The following is a 14,633-nucleotide window of genomic DNA, read 5'->3' on the forward strand; positions in this document are numbered from 1 at the left end:
TCCCCATCCCTCACTCCCTCCCTTGACCCCTCTCTGTCACTCACTCCCACCCTTACCATGCCCCTTGCTCCCTCCCTCCTCCCTGTCCCTCCCCATCACTCCCACATCCCTGCCCTCCCTCCATCGCTCCCTCCCCATCGCTCCCTTCCTCATCCGTCAATCTCTGCCTCCCCGTTCCTTGCTCCCACACTCTCTCCCTCCTCCACGTTCCTCACTCCCTCCATCCCCGTCCCTCACATCCTCCCTCGCTCACTCCCTCCCCCTGTCCCTTGGTCTCTCGCACCTGTCCTGGATCTTCGCCCCTCAGTCCCTCGATCCTGGTCCCTCACTCACTAGGTCCCGGTCCCCCAATCCCTCGATCCCCGTCGCTCCACACCCCACTCCTCATCCCTCCCCTGCAACTCTCACTCCTTCCCTCCCCATGCCTCCCTCCCTCACTCACTCCCTGTCCTATTGCTCCCTTTGCGTCCTTCAGCCCCTCTCTCCACATCACTCACTCCCTTGCTCCCTCCTTTCCTACCCCTTGCTCACTCCCTGGCACCTTCTACCTCCATCCCTCCCCATCCCTCACTCCCTCCCTACCCCATCCCTTGCTCCCTTCCTCCCCACGCCCCGCTCCCTGTCCACTGATCCCTGTCCTTTGCTCCCTCACTTGTTCCCTCCCTCCCAGTGGTGCCCCCTCACTCCCACTCTCCCCCCCTCACTCCATCACCACTCCCTCGCTCCCTCCCCCTCACCTTCCTTCTCTTGCTCCCTCCTCTCCTGCCCCTGCCTCGCTCCCTGCCCATCCCTCCCTCACTCCCTGCCCATCCCTCCCTCACTGATCTAAATATTGTATTTGCTTATGAGCCATTGGCATTACTGTATGCCCAGAATTATTGTCCATCGCTACCCGCCCTGGAGAGGATGGAGCTAGCTATGGGCCATGTACTGTTGATAGATCCACAGTGCTATTGAGGGAGACTTCCAGGAATGTGACCAAGCAACACAGAAGGAACATATATTCCCAGGCCAAAGTCAGATGACACATAACACCAGGTTCAAGTCCAACAGGTTTATTTGAAATCATAACCTTTCGGGGTGTTCCACCTTTGACAGATGAAGCGCCACTTTATTACTTCATTACACATCATGAGAAAGTGACAAAGTTGGGTGCAGCGTTCAGAAAGCTTGTGATTTCAAATAAACCTGTTGATCTATCAGCTGGTGTCATCTGACTCCTGACTTTGTCCATCGCAATCCCACATCAGCATCTCCACGTTATATTTCCAGGTCAGCGCAGTATGTGGCCCAGAGGGGATCTAGCAGGTGGTAGTGTTCCCATGTGGCTGCTTCCCATGTCCTTCTGGATGGTAAAGACTGCAGATTCAGAAGGTGCTGTTGGAGGAGCCTTGCTGAGTCACTGCAGTGCATCTTGTAGATGGTACAGACTGCTGCCACTTTGCATCAGTGGTGATCTCCTTCTGAAGCAAACTCCAACTGCCCTTACACTGCTCTCAGGATTCACCCGATCCCTACTTAAATCTCGACCCCTGGTGGGGTCTCTTAGTTCCGTGATCAGTCAATGAACACTCACAGTCGGTCTGGCAATTTAAGACTTTGCTCTTTATTTCATCATACGGCCGGGTACAGATCATCCATAAAACGCAGAAGTTGGGGACTTCCGTATTCCTCGGAGGAGCTGCAACCCACAGGCTAATACAAAGACATTTCTATACTTTTCTTAAAGCAGGGTACATGGTGTGATCGCACAGTGTATTCAAACAATCAATACATGATATTGCTTCATTGACAGTTACATAATCCTATAACATTAACTGGTAAACAACTTACATCACAGCACATAGCTTACTTTTTATCTCACCACATAGCGCCACAACATTTGCAACTGAAGGGCAGCTAGAATGGTTAGTACTGCGTTATCTTATCATTCCTGCATTATTTATGTAGCTCTCGCAGAACTCACAGTTCCTAGGCGAAAAGAGCAGCTCCAGCAGAATTTACAGTTCCCAGGCTAGAAGCCATTTTGTTGATAACTTACACCAGCAGCATCTTGTGCCTGTGTCCAAATCTCACGTTCTCAGGAGCACAGGGATGTCGTTTGGGTGTAAATCAAGAGGGCTGTTTTGTGTTTGATTGGATTAAACCTGATGTAAGGCTTTTGAAATTAAAAAAAAATTATCACAGGAAAATATCCACAAAGTGAAATATTTGTTTTTGACAGTTACTTCTGGATCAAACAAGTGGAAGGAAGGTAGTCAGGTTGGGAAATGACATCAAAGTGGGAATAACAGACATGTCCTGGAGACATCATAAGAAAGCGATAAAGTCTCAGACAAGACTCCTTCAGAAAAACTTCTTCCCACTGCCAGCACGAACCCCTCTTCATCCTTTCCTGACCAATATATGTATGTTCTGTGTAGTAATTGAAAATGAAAATTAACATTTTATCAACCCTCCCCATGTCATCATTGTTGGTGAAATATAATTTCTAACCCAGACCCTTCTCTCAGGTCACCCTGGGGCATTCTGTGTGGTTGCAGCAGAGGCAGGGACAGGCTGCTCATACCCCTGCTCCCACTGCTCTGGGTCTCAGTGTTGTACGGCTACAAAATACTGTTTTATCTTCACCAATGTAGAGGAAACATAAACCTGAGCGTGGTGGTTCGCTTCTAGTCAGGAACAGATCATTGATTTACACTAAACTCTGATTTGAAGCACATTTCCAACATTCACCGTTGTACAGTCCCGACTCTGAACCTATTTGGAAACGAGATTCTGTTCTGTGTCTAGGAGCTGTGAGCCATGGAAGACAGTAGCTGGGACACAAGTCTTACACACAGCAGGATTAACCCACACTGTGGCTTGGCTGTCAATGAAGAGAGACGTGAAAGAGTAAAGTGCCATCTGACCCCCTCAGTGTGAGCCTGAAGGATTTGCCCCGACTGAAGCTCTGTTGCTGTGCACGATTCCTCCTACCCGCCACCCTGAGATTATCCTTTCTGAGCTCCAGGTGCTGTTCAACCCTCAGGACAAATACAACAAACTACAGCGATGTGCTTGAAGCAAAGCTGACTTATTTCACATTTCTCTCGGATGCTAAACTCTAGTTCAATTTTAGGGTTATAGGCATCATCAGAAACAAACTGAAAATGTCAGAACTAAAGTAACAGAAAATTACAGTGCAGATCAAGGCCCTTTTAAATTCATTTGTGTGATGTGCATATTGTTGGCTGGCCAGCAGTATTCACCCTTGGCCCATCATGTGTGTGTTGGCTGGAATAGAACGAGCCAGGCTTTACAGATTTCTGGCCTCATCATTGAGATGAACAATTTCAGACTGTGAACTCTGCCCCAATTTGGTTACATTTCTTGTTTCAATTTATGTCTGGGTCCACTGCACACCTGGCTCCAGGCACATCTTTTGTTTATTTGTTTCTTTTCCAGCCCTAACTCCATTCCCTGCAGCCTTGAGGGACGAATAACATTTCTGCAATTGAATCTCTCCTGCTTCGCCCCCGTGACATGTGCCTCTTGCCCTTGTCTCACCCCGACCTTGCTCAGAATCTGTTACATTTCTCGCCCCAGGCCTCTGTCAACTGACAGCGCCCCCGGGTCAGAGTTTTATATTCTCCTCCTCCAGAGAGAAACTGAGATCGTTGTGGCTGCAGCTTTCCCCAGATTTTAATTTTGGAAACAAAAACCATGCAATTGTTTCAGAGTTGAGGTTTTTTGAGCCTTAATCCACAATCTCGCTTCTTTAGAGCTAAACTGCGATCATCCCACAGTCCAAAAATGCAAGTTAGGTGGATTGGCCACACTAAACTGCCCCCGAGTGTACAGCTTACGTGGTTGGGTTAGCTGCGCTAAATGTGTGGTTGAGGGGAGTAGGGTGGGATAGAGAGCTAGTGCAGACTAGATGAACTGAATGACCTCTTTCTGCACTGTCGGAATCCTGTGATCTTAACCATTTGTGATCATGGTCACATTTTCCTCATGACAACCCACACATCACCATGTTCATTCAGCTCAAGCTTTCATGCTGCCTTTGTGTTTTGAGAAGAACTGTTGTTGGAATGGGAGCTTTCTTTGATGTGGCCTCTCCTCATACTTCCGCCCACTTCCCAGTTTCCTGTGTTAATTCCAGCTTTCTCTCATTTTCCCAAATGGGGTTATTGAAGAGCTCAAAACGCGAGTGGACTGAAATTAAGAAATTAAAGAGACAGAATGAAAGAGGAAGTGGAAATAATAAACAGGTTTTGTAGATCCCAGGAGAGTGAGGAAGGGTCACAGATGCTTCCAGACCTGCTGAACTATTCCAGCAACTTTGTTTTTGTTCCAGGGGAATGAGACTCCAGGATCCTTCTGTTGTGACTGTTCACACAGTATTTTTTTTAACTAATGTGTGGGATGCGGGTGTCCCTGGCTGGGCCAGCATTTCTTGCCCATCTGTAGTTGCCCTTGGGAAGGTGGTGGTGAACTGCCTTCTTGAACCGCTGCAGTCTTCCTGATGAGTGGTGACCCACAATGTTATTAGGGGGGGAATTCCAGGATTTTGACCCAGCGATGGTGATATATTTCCAGGTCAGGAAGGTGAGTGACTTGAAGGTGTGAGAGATTAGAAATGTTGTTTCTGCAGATAAAGATGAATGGCTGGGTCTTGCAAAAGAAGAACGTTATAGTCACAAGATTTTGTAGCAGAAGTTTATCATTAACCAGAGATTAGGTTCTGCAAAGATGGCAGTTAGCACGACCAGAAACATACTTTCTGCAGACAAGGACGTGGTAGATATAAGGATGTTGTAGCAGAGGCTTATTTCTGCAAACCTGACAATTCACACGTACAGCATGTCTAGCGCTCTTTAGGATAGCAAATAAGGATTGCAGGAAACAATGGAATGGGGCCTTCGGCCAGTAGAAAAGGGAACAATAAACAAAGGCTGTCCGACAGGATGGGGAATGATAGGATAAGACCAATGGGAGCAGGGAGGCGTGATTCTGCAACTCGTAAATTGTATAAGAATGTTTAACATTCTTTGTAGTGTGTCCCTGTCTAGCAGACACCCTTTCTTGCAAGATCGTACAGAATAAAATTGTCTTGTTTCCAATGCTTTGTCTCAGGCTGAATTTGTGAGCAAGGACTGTTTCTCACAAAGGGGAATGTGGGGATGGTGATCTTCCCAAATATCTGCTGCCCTCGCTCTTCCAGATGGAAGTGGTCGTGGGTTTGGAAGGTGCTGCCTGAGGATCTTTGGTGAATTTCTGCAGTAGCGACAACATTCTCTGATGAGAGTCAAACTCGGGCAGGCGAAGATGGGGCACTGAATAGTAACAGACTGAGTTCAAACGCAGGAGATTTGTTCAGCCAGTGATAGCATGTAATGTAACAGTCACGGATGTGAAGTGAGCAGTGAGGGGAAATGTTCCCACAAGATATCGATGGAAAACGTTTGGAGGAACAGGAGTAGACCGTTCAGCCCCTCAAGCCTGTTCTGTCAATGAGAGCATTGCCTGATCTGTGGCCTGACTTTCAATTTCTAAAACCCACCAAACCTATCAATGAGGCTTCCCTGAAACAGACAAGGTGAATATTGAAAAATGTACCAAAAAATGCGATTGCAGGGAAATCAGAAACATAAGCAGAAATTGCTGCAAAAGTTCAGCAGGCCTGTCAACATCTGTGAAAGAAATCAGAGCCAACCTTTCGGGTCCAGTGACCCTTTGAGTGACCAGATACAGTTGACCATGCCCCCTTTCCTGTAACACCCTCCGGAACAGGTGATGGAGTGAGGGCCATGAGGTTGTCAATAACAACTGAGAAAGCAGCAGGCCATGCTAAATCAGAATAAAACCCATTTTGGTCTTTCACTTTTAAATCAACTGCAACAATTTATTCACTTTTGTTTCAGAAACAGGACAAGAGACCAGAAAATCAACTCAGTGCCTTTGGGTCTGGGAGCCATTGTTTTTCTGACCTCCATATGAATCCATGCTATAACCATTAGTTTGATTCTGAACCATCCTCTGGGCAGCTAGAACGGATGATAAAAGTTTGCTGAGCTTCTGATGGCATGATCCCATGAACAAGCAAAAGAAATATCCAATTACTGCAGTTACTTGTGAACCCAATGGTGTTTCATCAAGCTATATGTCTGAGTGAATTTTCTCCCACACACAGAGTAGGTGAATGACCTCTCCCCAGTGTGTATTTGCTGGTGTACAGTGAGGGTTGATGATGCCCCGAACCCAGCCTCACAGTGAGAGCACATGAACGGTCTCCGTTCAGTGTGAACACTTTGATGGTATATCACTTCCCACAATCCGCACATTTGATGGGTCTCTCTTCAGAGTGAACTTGTAGGTGTTTCAACAACCCGGATGACCGGGAGAAATCCTTCCCACACTCGGAGCGGGTGAATAGTCTCTCCCCAGCGTGGTCTCCCTGTTGTGTCAGAAGGTGGGATGGATGATTGAATTCCTTGCCACTCCGACAGCAGGGAAACAGCCTCTTTCCAGTGTGAAACTGCTGTGAATGCCTTCTCACACACGAAGCAAGTAAACAGTTTATTCCTGGTGTGATTGCACCGATGTGTTTGCAGCTTGGATGGGTAATTGTTACTCTTCCTACAGCCCCCACAGATCCATAGTTTCCTGGTGAGTGTGGCATTGCTTTCGTTTCAAAAAGTCGGTTGATTTTCTGAAGCCTCGTACACAGACTGAAACTGTGCACAGTTTCTCTTCCCTGTGAGTGGTGCATCCACCTTCCATATTCAAAATCTGATGATATTCATCTTCTATTAAAATGAAGCAATACTGTCAGATCCTCTCTCCCAACTGCACATCCTCAAATTCCAAACCAATGTGGAATTGACCAGAAAGAAAGGAAAGGAGCATAAGATAACACAAAAAAGAAAGGTAGCTTGTGAAACCAAGATGAATGATCTGGTAATTTCTGGGGCTGGCACAGGGAAATAGTGACTATAAAAGCTGCCGTCTCATCATTAAATCACCAACTAATTAACTTATGTTCATCAGGGATGGGAACCTGTCATCCAGACTCTGGCATCAATGCGAAGAAAGAGCACTGGGCACGGTTTCACAACAGTCCATGATTTCAGAGGGAGAGGCTTAAACCTCTGTAGAGCTACCTGAAGGGGTTCCTTCCTTGCTGTTTTGTTCAGAGCAATTTACTAAGAGCCAGCTTTTAGGAATCTTGCAAATCAGTTGCTTACTCGCTTCTGTGGCACAATGGGTCAGTGCTTAACCCTCGTAGACGTGAGTTTGGTGGTTCGAAGCCACAAAGGCTGGAGCCAATGCTCTTCTCACTCTGTCAGTTCTGTTTCAGCAGTTCAGTTCCGGGTTTTTAATGCGGTCAGGAAAATGCTCCCTTAATGGCAACCTTATCCAGTGAGTCATCTCAAAGGCGTTTTGATGTTGTTATGATGGCTAACATAAAGATCTGTGGATGTTGGGAGTCTGAAACTAAAACAGAAGCTGCTGGAAAAACTCAACAGTTCTGGCACTGCCTGTGGGAGAAAACAGTTCTGAAGAAGTTCTGAAACATGACCCCTGTTTCTCTGCCCACAGATGCTGCCAGGTCTGGTGAGCTTTTCCAGTAACTTGTGGTTTTATTTCCAGAAAACTTGCCCTGACAATCTGACAAACGCCCTCTCTTCAGCAGTTTGGACTGAGACAACAGGAAGTAACAATGAATCAGCTTCCACACACCATCATTGACTCCTATCTAATGTGAACGAAAACTTGACTCTGGTGAGACTTAAACCCACAAAGTTTGAATAACACAGTTAATAAGCCCTTCGAAGCCCAACATGCTCTCCATTGCTTCACAGCTGTTGAAGTCTAACAGTACAGAAAGTTAACTGTGGCGCATTATCCTTGTGTCTCTCATCAAGTATCTGTGTTTTCCCTGGGAAGGAATGGTCAGCAGAAACAAACTCTGGCTTTTCTTCACAGCTGCTGCTCGACCTGCTGAGCTTTCCAGCTTTTTGTATCAGTTTGTCCCCGCTTTCCAGTACCTGGATTGTATCTTTGCGTGATCTGGCCCTTCAAGCAATTATCTAAACATTCCTAAAATGATCTGATGATTCTTAGCTGAACCATACATCCAGGCAGTGAATTCCAGAAAGCCAGAACTCTCCGGGGGAGAAACACATTGTCCTTAAATTTCCTCTGAGTCCTCTGTCCCTAGCTTTTATTCGAAATCGATGGTTAATCATCCTTTTTCAATGAGATGAAGTTTATTACAATCTCCTACATCTATCCTTTTGTAGTTTTTTGCACGTTAGTAAGTTCCTCTAAACTTTCTCGGTTCTCAGGGAAAGAACTTCAGCTTCGATTGTCTACCTTCACAGAGGAAATGGTCCAGCCCAGGCAATACCCTGGTCAATGTGCTCTGTACGCCTTCGAGGACAATTGCACCTTTCCTGCAATCCAGTGATCAGACCGAACAAAGTTCTCCTAACAAAAGCAGCAATTTCTGGAGAAATGCAGCACGACTGGCATCATCTGTGGACATGACTGATTGGTTGTCAAGTGTACCAGAGAACAGTGTCAAGCTTTGTTTACAAGCAGGATAAGCAGATCATTGTATGAAAGGATTTACTGATCAGAGGTTGTAAAATGATTTAGATAGAGGGATACTGGGGCACGCACTAAGTAACATCAAAGTTAAGAAGATCAGCATTATTTGCTGTCCTGGGTCTGTGAGCCGAGCATCGCCAGTCTATGGATCTGTACGACTTTCGCATCCTTAAAGCTGTAACTAGATTTGAAAGAACATTATGAGTAATTCTTTCAGACTTCATATAGGTGTTAAAGTGTAGAACAGTAAGAAGAAATGTTAGAGTTAGATCTGCTCTGGGGATGTCATAAGAAGTTGCACGATGTGAGCACCATCTTGAAAGCATAGTTCATGTTTCAAGTCCAGTGTCTCTTCTTCAGAACTGATAGAACTGATGAAAAGGTGGTATAGAAAACGTACTGACCGAAACAATGTGACCTGTGTGTATCAGAGATAATGGGAACTGCAGCTGCTGGAGACTCCAAGATAACAAAGCTTGAAGCTGGATGAACACAGCAAGCCAAGCAGCATCTCAGGAGTACAAAAGCTTTTTGTCCATCATGGGCCTCCTGCAGTGCCACAATGATGCCACCCGAAAGTTGCAGGAACAGCAACTCATATTCTGCTTGGGAACCCTGCAGCCCTATGGTATCAATGTGGACTTCACCAGCTTCAAAATCTCCCCTTCCCCCAACGCATCCCAAAACCAGCCCAGTTCGTGCCCTCTCCCCACTGCACTACACAACCAGCCCAGCTCTTCCCCTCCACCCACTGCATCCCAAAACCAGTCCAGCCTCTCTCTGCCTCCCTAATCTGTTCCTCCTGACCTGTGTGTATAGGTCTGAATGAGAATTTTTTTGTGGAACTTCATCTTATCTTTACATTCCTTCCTTCGATGTGTTTGCTACTTCATTCTTTTCGACTCTTCCTGATTGGAATGTAGCTTTTTTAGAGTGTTGTGAAATACCTCCAGAAATATCTGTCATTACAAATCTACTGATCCCACTCCTAACCTAATTTTCCACTTCATTTCAGCCAGGCCTAACTTCGTAGTTTTATCATATTCCTCAATTTAGATTTCAGTCCTCATCTGAGAACCAACCTTCCCTTCCTCAAAGTAAATATAAAACTCAGTCACACTGCGATCACTGCCACCCAGGGGCATCTTCAATATGAGGTCAATAACGAATCCTGTGCCTTTACATATTACCAAGTATAATGCTCGCTGGTTGCTTCTGGATAGCATTGTTCTAATAAGTGGCCACAATAGCACCTCAACAACTCACCATTTAAACTACATTCGTCAATCCGGTGTGACCAATTTATATCATCATTAGAATCACCATGGGTTATTGCTGTACCGTGACTTGAAAGAGAAAGGTGCTTTACATGGGGCAGCAGTGGAACAACAAGAGTCCAGATTCCAACTGTTGAAAACGGCACACGCTTTGGTTCCACGATTGACAACCAATGCTGGGTAGATTTGGGGATTGAAATCATTTTTTCCCCTTTGTGAGACCTATGTCTTTCCATAAGCCACCACATCCTTGTAGTGTCCAGGTGCTGCTAAACTACTGCATTCTATCAGTTTGATACACACAAGTCAGATTGTCTGAAATATTTGGAACAGTGTATTCAGACAAATTTGAGTGTCATTCTACACGGCAAAGTACAGGGCACCACACACAGACATTAGACATGGAGAAATGCAGCTTTCAGCTTTATCTTGGCTGCAAACATATTGTAAAAGCTGAATATGAAGCTTTAATTGCCTTGAGTGTAATGAACACACAAATGCAGGTTCTTGCAGTTATGATCTCCCTAAACCAGAGAAGGAATTACTTGCCTTCGAGGTCACATCAGGAATGTCCATTCGATTCATCTCAGGGATGAGAAGACTGTATTCCAGGCGCATACACGTAATATCAGTTTGTGCTCCATAGATTTCAGAATAATAAGAGATGAGGGAAATGTCTAAATTAATAAATTAATCATTAGGTCGAATTCAATACAAGGATGCACAAAGTGATTCACAAAGAGGACACAAATATGGAGAGATGATACTCAGTAAGTAGGGAAGTTCTTTTTGAAACTTTTAGATCTCAGGTCTCTGACTAGCTTTGGTGAAGATATTTACTGTCCTTAACCAGTCAGCCCTGGAAGTGACTGTAGCCCCACAGTGAGGTGCTTGAGACCACAGTGCAACCGTAACATCTGTCGTTGAGCCTCAGTTGGATCATTGTGTGGAATCCTTATCCGCACTCTTCACCACAGATGTGTAAACAGATTAGAAAAGACACAGATTCGGTCTAGAAGGATTTAAATTCATCAGAACGGACGCAGACGGGTTTAACCAGGTGGTGGAAAAGTTGCAGATTATATTCACGAGTTGTTGGGAAAATCAGAAATGCTGTAACTGAGAGGTTTGGAGCTTCTAAATAAGATGAAAATGCTGTCTTTCGAGTGAATCAACTTCAGAGAGGTCAGAAATTCAAAAGTGTCAGTGAATAACAAAGGAAACTTTGGGGCAGAGTTTCATTCCATCAGAGAGGTATTAACATCTACAAAAAATATTCCAGAAACAAAGGCAATAGGTGATTCCACTACATTTTAAAGGACGGATGAGCAAGCACACAAGGAGTGTATTTAACAAGGGGAGAGATTCTGCAACAGGGGTTGGGTGGGAGAAATGGTGGGATGGCGAGTTGTGCGGTGGGTATCAATTGACTTTGAATGACTTCAGATGTGACGACATTTCATGAACTGGTGATTAAAACTGATTATAAAAATATTAATAATTTTAGAAGATGTGGCATATTATTTGATGTGAACCATTATAATTTTTTTAAACTGAGCAGGATTTTAAAAATTACAGGAAGAAAATTTAGAATTCAATAAATTTCATGAACACGTGCAGTTGAATAGCATCGACTGTAAAAATTATCATGGGTTCGAAACGTGTGGAATATGATTTCCTATGAAGCTTTAGAAAAGAAACGGAACTATTTTATTAATTGGTAAGTAATTTTATACTATCATAATCAGGAAGTGAACCGTCTCTCAGAGACAGAATTCCTGATTTTATCTTGTACCTGAAAGATATAACCACATTTATTATGATTTTGCATCCATTCATACTTACTGATTCCTGCTGAAGAAATGCAGCAAATAGACTCTGCGTTTCTGTATTTTCAAGCCTCTGTTCTTCTCAGCAGTAGTTGAATTCAATGAATTGTAACAAAAGTTGAATGCACCAGTCAAACGGTGAAATAAGATGAACCTAATTCCGTTTTGTTTTTGAAATAATTGTCATAGATACTGCCAGTTAGCAGCAAACTGAGTAACATGAAACACCTAAACAACATTTTTTTATTTCCCCAGAGTGTAACCAATGCAGGGTCAGCATGTGAGAAAGGTTATCGAGCTGAAATATCACATTCGTTTTCTCTCCGCAGGTGTTCCCACATGCATTGAATATGTGCCGGGCATTTGTTGATAATTCAGATAGTTCCCACTGAAAGCTTTGTTTCTCAATCCACAAAACTGACACTGTCCAATAAAGTCCAATTTGCTCAACGTGGCCCTTATTCTTAGTGTACTCTCCCCATGTCAGTAAAAGCTAATCCACATGAAGCTATAACTCATACTGGGTATTTCACAGGTGTCTACACTGGCATATACCTGTCACACACTGAGCGATTGTGCCACTGGCCATATGTTTTCCACATCACGTCATTGTTTCCAATGTGCATAATGAATTTTCCACGGCAGGAGTACTTGCCAAGTAACAGATGGAGATGTGGGAAGGTCAGAGTGGGGTGAAACTTTAACATTTGGTGACCCAGAGGCTGTGTGAGGGTCAGTCACTGAGTCTGTTCAAGACTGAAATTTCAAAATATCACATGTTTCGGAAATAGTGCAGGAAAATATTGAAAATGCATTTTTCAAAAAGAAATGCAGTTTAAGATCGGTTACTTCACCAGATTCCTCACACAAGGAAGTAACCACTGAAAATGATCATATAATCCCAGTTCTCTGGCCCAGTATCAGAGAGACTCAGTGGCCCAGCTGTGAAGATACAACTGGAAATGGGGATGGCAGTGAGCGCAAAGAGCATCTTTAATTCACATGGACTAAAGGATACTGAGACATCAGGATTTGGGAAAGCAATTTTAATCAAAAACAAATAGTTTTTGGCAGCACAGACGTTTGTGGATTGAGAGAGTATGTGTCCGTGAAAATGTCTCAATTATAAAGAAAAATGCTGCAAATGTTCAACCAGTAAAGAGAGATATCTGTGCAAGGAGAAATGGAGGTAATATTTTCACTCTCCGAACTTTCGCATACGGTTATCGCTGCACAATTAATAGCAGCAAGGACATTTTCGCTCATTTCATATTATTCAATTTTTTGCAAGCACAAACATGCCAGTTAAGTAATCTAAACTTGCGGAAAATAAGACGAATGTACAATGATAGTAGGAACTGCCGATACTACAGAACCTGAGATAACACAGTGTAAAGCTGGATGGACACAGCAGGCCAAGCAGCATCAGAGGAGCAGGAAATTGACGTTTCAGGTTGAGACCCTTCTTTAGAAAAATACAATGTTGTGTTTGGGCTCGAGTTTTCCTCACGTTATAGAGAAAAAGCAGGACAGTGGAGTTGAGATTTATTAGAACAGTAGTGATCTCATTGAATGGCTGAACAGACTGAATAGGGGAGTGTCAGCTGCCTGATGACTAATGTGTTTTCTTTGCCAGTGAAACTCGCTATATCACAAAGTGTGGGCCAGTGAACTGAAACAGTGACAGAGATGAACTTTCCTGGCTGTTCATGTTGTGAATGTTACCATTGCTACTCATGCCCCGTTAACACCATAACTGCAGTGTGTGAAGCTGGAGCACAGAGTGGGCCAGTGGCGCAATGGATAACGCACCTGACTACGGATCAGGAGATTGTAGGTTCGACTCCTACCTGGCTCGAGTGCAGTGTAAAAAGTTGTTACACCACCAAACTAATTTTCTCCCTGCTATGAAGCCGAAGTGATGCTTGAATTTCTGCAGTAACAAGAACCCTTTCATTATCTCCTGTCAGTGATTATCACAAATATCCCAGCCTCTTCAGAGAAGGGAAAGCTGAAATTGTCCCAAAAGATGTTTATGCCTGCCTTTTGGTTTCCCAATCACTGCAGCTCCTGGGAATAGCAAGGAAGCAAACAAAATCACCCGGCCTCAGCTTCAATGGGCTTGAGAATCTCTTTGGGAAGTGAAATCAGAGGAGGATGAAGGGTGAACTGTCTGACTGAACAGACAGATTTCAGACACAATTCCCATCTTTCAGAGGCCGGAGCATTGATTCTCATGTTCTCGGGGACATGAACTAATCCAAGACATTGAAAGAATTCCCTTCGGAACTGCTTTACCTTTGCTATTATCTCTGTCAGGAACAATCAATCCTGATTCTCTGACCCGGAATCATACCCAGGCCGTGGTGGTGAAAGTGCCAAATCCTAACCACTCAACCACCAGAGCTGAGGGCAGAAGCACGTGAATTGTTTCTTAATGATGCAGCTTTTGATTTATTTTCTCTTCCAAAATGACCAAATCGTCGAGTTTATTTATCGGCCCATCAATCCCCGTTTCCAGCACTCGGCCTGTAGCCTTGTCTGCTCTGCCGTTTCAAGTGTTCATCGCAGTAATATTTTCCCTTGTGATATTTCAATCTTAAAAGACTCAATACTGGGACTGAAGTTGAGATGGTAAAACTGTGCTCATGTCCCACTCAGGGAACTGAGCCTCATTTTTACCCACAAACAGAATCAATCAGATTCATTCCCCCAACAGTGACAGGCCTCAGGAGACCAATCCCCAAAGAGCAAGGAAATGGTTTATATTGTTCAATTTCAGATTTCAAAATCAGAATCTGTTTACAACAAACAAAGAAATCATTCGGCTGCACCTCTGTCTGTGTTACTGCCTCATTATTTCCTCATCACTCTGAGCTTTACACTGCTCCACCTCATTTTTCATGCTGAACTGGAACATTTGTCA

The 14,633-nt window shown here is 44.2% G+C and overlaps 1 non-coding gene across 1 annotated transcript; it reads left to right on the plus strand.

Moving 5' to 3' along the window:
- The first annotated feature begins 13,492 nt into the window (after positions 1–13,492).
- Positions 13,493–13,565, plus strand: trnar-acg (transfer RNA arginine (anticodon ACG)). The gene has a single exon. It is a non-coding gene; the product is annotated as a tRNA-Arg (tRNA).
- The last annotated feature ends 1,068 nt before the right edge of the window (positions 13,566–14,633 follow it).

This window comes from Stegostoma tigrinum, chromosome 11 (assembly GCF_030684315.1).
Source record: "Stegostoma tigrinum isolate sSteTig4 chromosome 11, sSteTig4.hap1, whole genome shotgun sequence".
Classification (NCBI taxonomy): domain Eukaryota; kingdom Metazoa; phylum Chordata; class Chondrichthyes; order Orectolobiformes; family Stegostomatidae; genus Stegostoma; species Stegostoma tigrinum.